The sequence below is a fragment of the Elaeis guineensis genome, chromosome 6, assembly GCF_000442705.2.
Source record: "Elaeis guineensis isolate ETL-2024a chromosome 6, EG11, whole genome shotgun sequence".
NCBI lineage: Eukaryota > Viridiplantae > Streptophyta > Magnoliopsida > Arecales > Arecaceae > Elaeis > Elaeis guineensis.
In genome coordinates this window covers 10,818,257-10,829,826 of record NC_025998.2, presented here as the reverse complement: position 1 = coordinate 10,829,826, position 11,570 = coordinate 10,818,257, and the positions used below count along the sequence as shown (strand labels likewise).

The window sequence follows — 11,570 nt, the reverse complement described above, 5'->3', positions numbered from 1 at the left end:
GCAAAGACTATGTGGCCATCCTATGGAGGATAGATAGAGAGAGGGGTGCAAATGGGTCGGATCAAACTAGCTCATGAGTGATCTTGATCCGATCCGATTTTTTGATGAAGTTTTAATGTTGAACCCAAGCCAATCCAATAGAAAATCAGATCGGATCAAACTGGATCCATTACCAAAATTTTCGACCTAATAGATCATTCTGTCAAGCCGAATTCATGTATTATCCAGCCCCAATCTGAAAAATTCAAATCTAAATTGGATCCAGATTAGATCCGAATCAAACATAACCGTATTTTTATTACCACATAGTTCACTGTTATTTATCATACAAAATAGAAAATAAAAATATTGCTTTCCAAATAAATTAGGATATAAAAAAATTAAAATATAATTTTATATTAAAGATATTACTCATATAAATCTTAATTCACAACTTAAAAGCTCAAATATATTTGGATCCTAATAGTAAACCTGGTTTAGATCAGGCCATAGAATTAAAGATCCAAAATTGACATAGAAATCAAATGAATCGGATCAAGTCGGATTGGGTTGAGTCCATATTCAATAGACCCAAATCCAATCCGAAAAAAGAACAGTCCAATTTTAGAACCCGATCTAACCCCATGGGTCTTTCAAAATGAATAGGATCAGATCTAAATGGGTCAGGTCACAAATCAACCCGTCCAATTTGCATCCCTAGTTAGAGAAGGGGATGGGACTAAGATCACAGAGATGGATTTTATTTATGAGAGTGATGGTGACAATGGATCCATTCATCGTTAAATTACCTCTATATCAGCAAACAAGTTACATTTTTAGTGAATTACATCCACATCACCTAACAAGCACCACCGACAAGCTCTAACCCTAATTAAAACTCAAAAAAAAAAATATAGAAACACCCTTAATATTTGACCTTTTTACACTTAACCTACCCTCACAGAACATCATCAAATTTTCGCCGAATCATTTGATGAAGGCATCATCAAATTTTCGCCGAAACATTTGATGAAGGCATGACTACTACCAGTCAACGCTATTACGATCTATGTTTCCATCTCTTCCATCGATTTATGCTCTCATTTTTACTTCTTATACTCTTCTTTCCCTCTATTTTATTTTGCACCAAAATCATAAAATTTTAAAAAAATATATCTATAATATTTTATAAGATTTAACCTATCAATTGACTCTCATATCATAATATAATCTAACCCTCACATCATAATATAATCTAATAGAGACTGACGATTGAAATTTTTTATAATATTTATAAAATTTTGAAGACCATTTGAAATTTTTTTCTTTTGAACTTTAGATATAAATGGATCAAACTTTAAGGAACATCCCTATAATTTTTTTAAAATAATCCAAAAAATATAAGATCAACATTATAATAATTAAATATTAAAACTATTTATAAATTTATATAAAAATTAGTTTTTAATCTTTTTTATTAAAAAAAAAAGTCACAAGATCTTTGCGTTTTCCATCTGCATCAAGATAAAACATTCTGGCAGCTAGCTGATGGCTCGTCGCGGTTTCCAGCGGAACTCCCAACACGCACTTAGCGCCGACTCAAACGCAACCTTCTTCTTTTCTTTCCCGCTATTTTTTTTATTAAACTAATTAGACACAATCTTTTTTTTTGGGTTGGGGGGGGGGGGGTGGGGGTGGCGGGGGTGGGTTAACAGTGGAGCGATAGACTGTATTAAGAATCTAAGGAAAGTGCACCAGAGAGTAGCTAATTACACATTATTAGTAACAAAAAGTCCAAAACTTCCTGCAATCAAACACAAGCAGGAGCAAGAACAAATAGAAGAAGAGGAGAAAAAAAGGTCCTATGAACAGACAGAACAAAGATATAAAGATGAAGTTACAAGAACCATCAAAAACACCAAGTCAGTAAGTGATAATGCAGCAGCTGGTAGTTGTTGATAATAGCTCTGAAGAATATAACTTGATAATCCAAAGTAGGTCGTATAGACTTCCAAGTTGAATATAGATGTGAGAGTAGTGGCGGAAGTAAACAATGAAGCCAGTGCTTTGTAGCTTTTGATTTGAAGCCAACAATGATAGATTCTGAGCTGCATCTGAATGGATAAATTGAGAAACATCCCCATAGCAGAATTCAAGTGTAAACCATTGTCCAGACCTCCTATGATTACCTGAGGAGGTAGCACTGTGTGGTGAACAAATCTCAGGTGCACAAAGTTGAATATAAAATAGCCGGATCTAATGGCTGAAGTACCGAGAAGGAAGGCAGTACTGTGAAACTTCAACGAGATACAGGGCCTTAATAGACCATGAGCTACCCTGTTTAATAAGATATAAAGCATCTTGGACAAAAGATTTCAGTGTAAGAATAAGAGACTGTGAAAAGCATGCACTAGGAAATAAACAATAGTGCTTGGAAACACATCGATACGAGGAAGGAATAACCAGAGAAAGCACCACACTTGTGTAAAGATGACTTAAATAAAGTCCTGCAAATCTGACTATATGAAAAGTAGGCCCAAAATTCTATGAGTTAAAAAAAGTGCCACTAATAATAAGCTCGAGAAAATATGGTAGGGGGCAAGGCTCTGATACACTGCAACACAATCTTCTTAATATATGACTTTTTCTACTGATTTTTTTTTGCAAATATTGGAGGTTGTTGTTATCATCCGAACACATTGGAGACTGAATTGACATATTAATTTTTAAGTAAACAAGAAATGTTTCAGTGCTGGCAGGTTGCTGATATCCCCGATATTGGACTCCCTGCAGAGCTGTTACTTATCATTGTAACCAAAGTAATCGACCAATACCATTATTTGCCATTGTAAAGTAACATTTTCCTGATTCAACTGTAGTTCTGTATAATCTTCCATTGGATATCATAAACAATTACATAGAAAAACAATGGATTATCACAGCTCATATATTTAAACATTATTTGGTATGCATATAAAAATTTGAATCAGGAAAATATATTTTATTACATAAACAGGGAACACGTCAAATAATACCCGAGGCTGTAATAGATCCCATGCAAAAAATTTGTATTTCCTAACCCATAACAATCCCCAAACCAACACCCCCCCCCCCAACAAAAAAAAAAAAAAAGGAAGAAAGAAAATAATAACCATAATAAATAAATAAATAAATAATAAAATTAAAAATATTGCAGAAATATTTGTAAAGATGCCATCTTAAGTTACTTTCATTTTTGTTAGCCATACAGTTGGATGATTTTGTCCCATGACAAAAAGAGGCTTTTAGGTGCATCTGTAACTCACTTGGGACATGCACCCGTTGATAACGGCGACAAGATGTATTTATCAAACCATTTGATTTTCTCGGATGTAAACCTCATTGACCCACATCATGTACATAGATGGCCATGTCCAGAAAACTTTTTTTTTAAAAAAAAGGCTTCTACGTATTCCGTCTCCTCCCTAACCCTCCACCACACCAACCTCCTGTTCCTCTCTCTGCCAATGGCACTGCCTTCATGACCCACCTGTTCAACACTTTTCCCTGATCCTCCGCCGCCCACTATCGGATCTTCGTCGAGCTCCACATGCTCAAGGTGAAGCCGACTCAGGTCTTCGTTGTCCCTTTCCACCTGGCCCACACCTCTCATCTCTTCTCGAACGCTAGATTGGCAGGGATAACAGAGGACGGTTATGCAAGGATCATGGCGGAGGGATCGGGGAAATCTAGGAGGTTGAGTTGCTTCCACTATTCTTGTAGAGATGTGTAAACAAACGGCAACACCACCACTCATATGTTAGATTATTTTTTTATTAATGTAATTTCATTAATAGCCTATCCACTAGTCACATATGTTTATTTGTATCTTTAAAAAAAATAATGATGATACTAACATTAATATTAATATTATACCAATATTGATATAATCAGCATAGAACAAATCATAGCAATTGTCAGTTGACAAGGCCTGTAATTATGGATTCTATTTCTATCAAAATCCAACTTGATAAGATTAGACGAGTTAGCAAACGGTGGTTGATTGATTCTACTATAACTACATCTGCTCAAACATATTATCCTGCTCGGAAATGAATGTCCTACTCGTAAACAAAAAGATGAACACTGAAGGTTACTACATTTGATCTGGCAAGGGACTGATGTCTAAGTCAGACCCAATTTTAGAGGAATAATAGAAATTTAAGAAAACTGTGAGTAGAGTAAGCAAAAGTAACATAGTGTAGGCGTATCTGATGGCCCTTGAGTCTGATATATATAGAGATGAGGGTGTAAGACAGTTATTCAGATAAGTCAAGCATATTATAATCACTAATTAAAGAATACCCATCTGGTTGTGCAATAACTACTAATTGTACAGGATAGGTTGTCTCATAAGTGTATGGGATTATAACCATCCCTTCAATAGATTTTAACCACCTTAAATACATTTTGAATTAGAGACATGTAACTCATTGCTGCTGATCAGTAGGTCTGGTCAGATGCTCTAATCGGTAGCTTGATCAACTACTCTGGTTGGCACTCGACCGATCACTCTACTCAGTAACAATTAAAAGACGACAAATCCAAGCCATATCACTTGCCTCCACTTCTAAGTCCGAGTCATTTTTTTTGGTTCAGACAAAGTAATCGCATTGTCCAAGCTGAAGAAATGTAATCATATTTCATTTGCACCCATTTAATTTGGGTCAAGCTAAGAAATTTCTTAGTATTAAATGTCCGATCTCTTTATAAGGCAACACCATATTTGGTGAGATTTCCAACACACTAATTAGACTTCTTAAGTAGATTTAAAAGGGTGATTCAAAATCATTCGAAGGCAAATACCGAGCTGACATGTGGTGACAGATTAGGCTGGTAGTTGTCTGATCACTTTAATTGAAGCCATCTAGCCTTCTATTTAAGGGGAGCCATCCAACTTTGCCTCCGGCTATTTTATCTTCCCGGCTGCATGAAGTCCTCTTCTAATTATCCTATGTTAGCATAGTATTCACCTCAAGATGATTACCCCGATCATTCTTTTAAATGGCTTTGAGAACCCTAATCAACATATTAGAAATCCTGCCAAGAAAGCCAAACTTCTTGGCCTAACCTAATTCAAGTTGGTGCATCCTTTTGGCAATTCAACTTGGACAATGTGATTTTTTTTCTTCGCTTGAATCAAGAAAAATGACTTGGACTTAAAAGGAGAGAGGCAAGTGATGTAACCTAGATTTATCGGCTTGTAACTGCAACCGAGTAGAGTAGTCGATCGATCAGAGTAGTTGACCAAGCTGTCGACTAGAGCATCTGACTAGATTGGCCAACCAGTAGCAACGAGCCACGTGTCTCCAATTCAAAACGCATTTAAGATAATTACAATCCATTAAAGGAACAGTTATAACCCCACATACTTATGAGGTACGTTGTGGGATAGTTACAACTCATCCCACACATTAAGCAATTATTGTACGACTAGATGGCTACTGCATGACTAACAATTACAATGTGCATAATTTTTTTGAATAACCATCCTACACCCCCATCTTTATACATATCAAATCTAAAGAATCTCTAGATGCACTTATGCTACACTATTCTTTCTTACTCTACTCATAGCTTTCTCAAATCTTTATGTTTCCCCAACGGATTGGTCTGACTTAAGGATCGAAAAGTCCCCCGCCAGATCAAATCCAGCAACCTTTGATATTCACTTTCTTGTTTACAGGTTGGACATTCAAGTCCGAGAAGGATAGTTCGTCTGAGCATAATCGATTGTCCACCATTGCCAGCTCATCCAATCCTATCAAGCTAGATTTTGGTAGCTATAGATGTTATGATCCACGAGTAACCTTCCATCATCCCTAAGGATGCACACGAGTCGAGCTGCTCGTGAACTACTCGAGTTCGACTCAAGTCCAAGCTCAACTCGGCTTAATTATTATCGAGCTCGAGTAGCAGGATATTTCGCTCAAAAGCTCACAAACTATTCCAGTTTATACACGTTTTTAATAATATTATTTATATTTAGAGCATATATATTATTACTATATTAAGGTTCGAATTCGAGCTCGGGAGTCGAGTCAATCCGATCTCAAGTTTTATCTTTTTTTATTGAGCCAAGCTTAAGCTTAGAATATTAAGATGTGATTGATCTCGAGTCGAATTTCAAGCTTGAGTATTTTTAATCAAATCGAGCTCGAGCTTCTAGCAATTCGACTTGGTTTAGCTTAATTGCACCCTTAATCATCCTTACCAACCTAATGATCGAGAAGATATGGGAGGCGAAGGGCACAATAGTAATGAAGACCTAGGTTAGCTTCATGTTGAGTGTACAGAGCTCGACAACTATCCAATTGCCAACAGCAAAGAGTGGATGGAAGATCCAACGGGCCATAGAGGCACTGACGACGTCGAGGGTGCCCAACAAGTGATGTATGATGGTGGTGCCATTAGAAGAGAAAGGAATGAGGCCAGAGGAAAGGGGAGAGGGTGGTTACCGAGGAGAGAGGGCATGTGTAGAAGATGTTTTCTAAGAAAATTTAGTTCTAGGACATGCATCTTGGAAATCACTGCATTGTGCAAAAACTGCCCCATTTTACGGAAGGCAAATTGTCACTGACCATATAGTTGATAAGATGCCATTTTGGTGAAAATAATATTTTTATAAATTGGTTAAAAAATATCTCCTATAGTTTGCATGAATATGCAAATATCCTCCTACATATGTAATTGATGTAATATCAATGCTATATTTTTTGGATTGTTGCAATATTGTGCACCCTTCTTCCAATTGGGGTCAGAACTTGCCAACGGTGCCTATATAGCAAGTGATCTAGAGTGGTCTGAAATGGATCTTTTCTTTTATTTTTCAAATAGAAATTTGGAACCCTAGTGATGATGTCGTGGGTGTTGACTATTCTCAACATCTTGACCTTGCACACCCTTTCACCTAGCACGCATCTGCATGAAACCCCAATTTCCAACACAAGGCTTGCCAAAGGAGACCACAATGATGGGCAGCTCATCTCCTCTACATGCTCTTCATTGTCCTCATGATCTCCTTCCTCTCTCCATTACTATCCCCTGCTGCCCAATGCCCATCAACTACTGCCACCCTCATCTCCTCAAGTCCTCCAACTCCCCCACCCAAAAGCTCGAGGCTGCCCTCCTCAACACACTTCTCTGCCTTCTTCATCCAGTCCTCCATGGGCTGCCCCATCCTCCGCTCCCTCCACCATCTTTCCCCATCGATCACACTCCCACCTGCCTCCTCTTCTACAATATCATTGCTATCCTCTCCCCCACAATCCCTTCTGCTTCCTCATCGACCTTGGCTCCTCCAGGACAATGACCTCCCAAGATAAGACACTGAACTGATGTCTATGGTTGGCAATTGATGAGGGCAAGGATTACTCTACCATCAAGTTTTAGCTTTGAGAGGAACTCCTCTAAATCCCTCATCTCCCGCTTAAACCCTTCGGCGGACAGGGAGGCTATTGACAGGCTCAACCATCTATACCACTAGCTAGTGGGTGTCCAAATCCTTTAGGATGTTTGACTTAGATGCTCCGCCAGCATCAAAATCACAATTAAGGACCTTGCATTCACCCCAAGATCAATGATGCTCATGTTCTCAACAAAGCATGATTGCTCTTCAACAACAATGTCTTTCTTTTCTTTCCCTCTTCATAAAAATATAACATTTTCATTATCCTCAAACCTACAAAGGCCTCCAAGTCACCGTGCCTCATAAGTAGCGCAAAAGCTCCAGCATAGCTTGAACTGTACGGACTAGAAAGCACTATTGCTTTTGATTGTGGATTTGCTCGTCAGCCTCATCTTTATGGAATGCGAGATGTCAGCTCATCCTCTTTTTATTTTTCTTTATTAGCTATCAAATCTCTCAGAATAAATCCTTTTTTTTTTCAATTCAATGGCTGAAGGATGAGTTCTTCCTTGAGTTGTCTTTGACCGACCAACTAGAAAGCTCACTCCATCTAGACACCACTCGCTCTCGTTACCCAACCTCAATTCAAGTTTGGAACATGATTGAACCTTATATCATCTACCTCTATCTCATATGAGAAATCGAATTCGAGGTGATCAAAACTAGCCAACATACTCAATTGGCGAGCGTGAAGCTGGGATGTGGTCTTAAAAGAAAGGAATAAGCACGTTATTGAAAGAAGCAGCCAATTCACACTAGTCTATAGCCTCGCTCTTCTCCTCTGTTTTGTAAGTGAATGAAAGGCTAGCATAAGCTAGAGTTCAACAATCCATTTTTCTATCTTGATAGCTACAAAGTCGAACTCGGATAAGCAGTTTTAGCTTCTACACATGCTTTTGACAATGCATTTGCACTCTAGCCTTAAAACTTCCTAAAAGAAGCCAACCACCTCTCTAGAGCCTTCAAGGCTAGGAAATGATTCTGATTTTGGCCAACCAGCAGAAAGATGAGCAAAGGCAACTTCCAAGTTAGTAGGTACTAGCCAGATAGCTTGACCTCATGTAGGAATAGACAATGCCTTTCTTGACCGGAGAGGTTCTTTTTGAAGGAGAAACTATGTGCTTTTTGAAAATGGTTGGGAAAAATCATGAAATTTAATGAGGAGAGAGAGAGAGATTTAAAGAATGCCATTTTCCCCCGCTTTCTTTTCCTACTCCATTCTCATAGATGGGCACTTCTCTCTCTCTCTCCCCCCCCTACTTGTTTTTATCATTTGCTACCCTTTTGTCTTTTCAATTATATAAAAATTATTAGTAGACTCTGAAATAAGCATTAAAAGATAACTGAATGGATCATTTAGTAATTCTTTTCTTGTGAAATCATAAGGTATGGTTCACCATTGATTAGGTCCCATAGGGGGAGAGAGAGATGTTGAGTTCATATATGAGAATCATATAAAGCACAACTTAACTCAGACCAAAGTTGTGCTTCTGGTACCTATATCTTTATATAAGATTGTTAAGAGAAGATGTTGAGTTCATACAGAATATACGGCTCAACTAAGCCTTAATCCTAAGCTGGTTGGGGTCAACTACATGAGTCCTTTTCCACCATTCCACTCATTTTAGGGCCATACTTTCTGAGAGATGTTGAGATGCCAGATCCCTCCTTACTACTTCATTCCATGTGATTTTCAGTATACTTTTACCTCTCTTTCCCGCTATATATATCAAATCGCTCATTTATACTAGTGTATCCCTCAGCCTATGTTGTATTTATCCTAACCATCTAAGTCATCCTTCTTTCAATTTATCCCTATTTGGTGCTAACTCTACCATTTTAGTAGTAATGCCCAAACATTTATTGACAAAACAATAATGTTGTTATGCAGAGAGTAAGAAAGTGGCCTGAGAAAAGATAATTGAAAAACAAGTGGATAAGCATGCAGCTGCAGGATCGCAAACCTGTTTTGCCTCTTGTGTGATGAGTGTTTATTTGCTGACATAGTAAATGAGCCTTGAGAAGGAATGAGTCCATCACTTTGTGTTGGGCATCTCAAAGATGGCACTGCAAGTGAAATGCCAATTACATTAGTTAGTATATAAAACCAAACAAAACAAGAAAAGACTGCACAAACATCTATTTCAACGAGTCCTGATTGAACCTGAAAGCAAGCTAGCCAATGAATCATAATATTTAACACCTCTGCAGCAACTATCCTGCTCGATAAACTTGCATCTTTTCTCTTTTGAATTCTTTCTGCTTCATGCTGAGGTTCTTGCTACTGCATCTTTATTCGTGCTTCTATAACCAATGTTCTCCCTGCATAATCCCAGTAGACCACATCAACGAGAGTCCCATCTCCTTACCATCATAACAACAACAGTAAAACACTTATTCTTCCGATTACTAAAGATATTCATTGATGAACACGACAGACAGGATCTTACAATATTCATTGGTGAACACGATAGACAGGATCTTATAAGTAATTAGAAACCAATTATCGATAAACAACAACTACAGCTCCTAGCAGAAAAATAAATTAACCAACAATCATGCCAAACTTGCAACTTGTTCCAAGCTCTTTTCCACCTTTGACCTCACACCTCAATAGTCCATGGCGTAGTTTGACGTTTCGCAAAAGGGACACCTAATTGTGTGAAGAAATAAAGCTCTGTTTCTTTCTAACAAAAGAGCATATCCAAATTCAACAGAGCCAAATAACCAAAAAGGATACTTGGTCTGGCAAGTAGAATGAGGTGACGAAAATGATCCATAAGATAATTTACTGCTTCCATGCCTAATTACAATACCTGTACATATGGCTTTCTTGCAACACCTTCAGCGATTTAGACTCGGATAATACTAAAAAATAAATTCAAATTTTTCTTTTTTTTATCAAGTCTTGATTATTAATAACAAGAATCGCATCATGAATAAAAGATTAAGCATTGGATAACAGAAACGGATGAATAGAGATCTGACCGGAAAGCAGATGAGACACTCCTCAAGATCGAGACTACTCTATTCATCCCCAGGGTAGCAAGGCGTCAGATTGGAGTCGAGAATGAGCTTCAAGGGCTTCTCGTGATCGACGTCCCGAGTAGCTTCAAGGGCTTCTCGGGATTCCTCCCAATATTATTCCCCATCACAAAAGAGAACAAGAACCCCTTCGCAACCTCCCTCACTCCTGGAACTCCCAAGCCAGCATCTCCATTCCGCGCCCCCCCCCCCCCCCCACCCAAAAACAAACTCCTCGGATCAAACCCAAACCCAAAGGCTTCACTGAGATTGGAAACCAGATTGAGTACCTTGTCGTTGCCGAAGAAGCAGAGGAGAGACCGGCGGGGAACGGAGGACCATTGGCGGCGATCGATGATCCTCTTATGCGATTCAGAAGCTCGCTCGCTCTCCAACCTATCTATTCCGTTAGTTTTATCTTCTGAAGGGGTTTAAGCTTGTTCGTGTTGTTTCCTGGTTTGTATACGCGAACTCGTGCGGTTGTGTGATGGTTTGTTTTTTTTATATATATATATATATTCTGAAGAACGTTTTGGTTGTATTTTTTAATTGATCTTCTGCTATCCCAACCATTGGGTCCTATGCTCGCAAAGCATTCGGCTGCCAAACAGGGCTGAGCATGGAGCAAATTCAATTAGATCGAAAAAAAAAAAAAAAATTAATAGAATCTAATCAGATTAAAAAAAATTAATTTATTATCAATCATTTATCATATATAAATTATTTAAAATTAAAATAAATAATTTGTAGCGGTTTAGATATATTGTATCAGTTTAGACTTCAATATTAATCTAATATTAATTTTAAGTTCAATATTGAACCATTTAAATTTATTTATTTTTTTATTAATTTAATATAAAAATATTTAAATTTTATAAGTTATAAATTTTGAACTTATTTTTGAACCGATATAAAATAAAATAAAATAAAAATTACTCATCTGAAAGTAACTATCTGAAAACTTTCACTTTAAAATTGTCTCAAATTAATGTTCTTCTATTAATAATTTAATATTAATATTTCTATGAATCCAAATGGACGGCGAAAAAATTTTTAGAATGAAATATTAAAATCTAAATAACATCATCCCAAAATGAAAGTAAATTTGTAAAATACTATA

General features: G+C 37.4%; 1 long non-coding RNA gene across 2 annotated transcripts; it reads right to left on the bottom strand.

Annotated features, from left to right (window-relative positions):
* Nucleotides 1-1,693: 1,693 nt before the first annotated feature.
* On the bottom strand, nucleotides 1,694-10,646 carry LOC105037484 (uncharacterized). Of its 2 annotated transcripts, none has more exons than XR_012142032.1 (4): nucleotides 10,415-10,646; nucleotides 9,591-9,748; nucleotides 9,391-9,493; nucleotides 1,694-2,339 (listed from the first exon to the last, which is right to left on the bottom strand). It is a non-coding gene; the product is annotated as an uncharacterized lncRNA (long non-coding RNA). The 2 variants fall into 2 exon arrangements; XR_012142031.1 differs by having other exon boundaries at nucleotides 1,695-2,316.
* Between the last annotated feature and the right edge of the window lie 924 nt (nucleotides 10,647-11,570).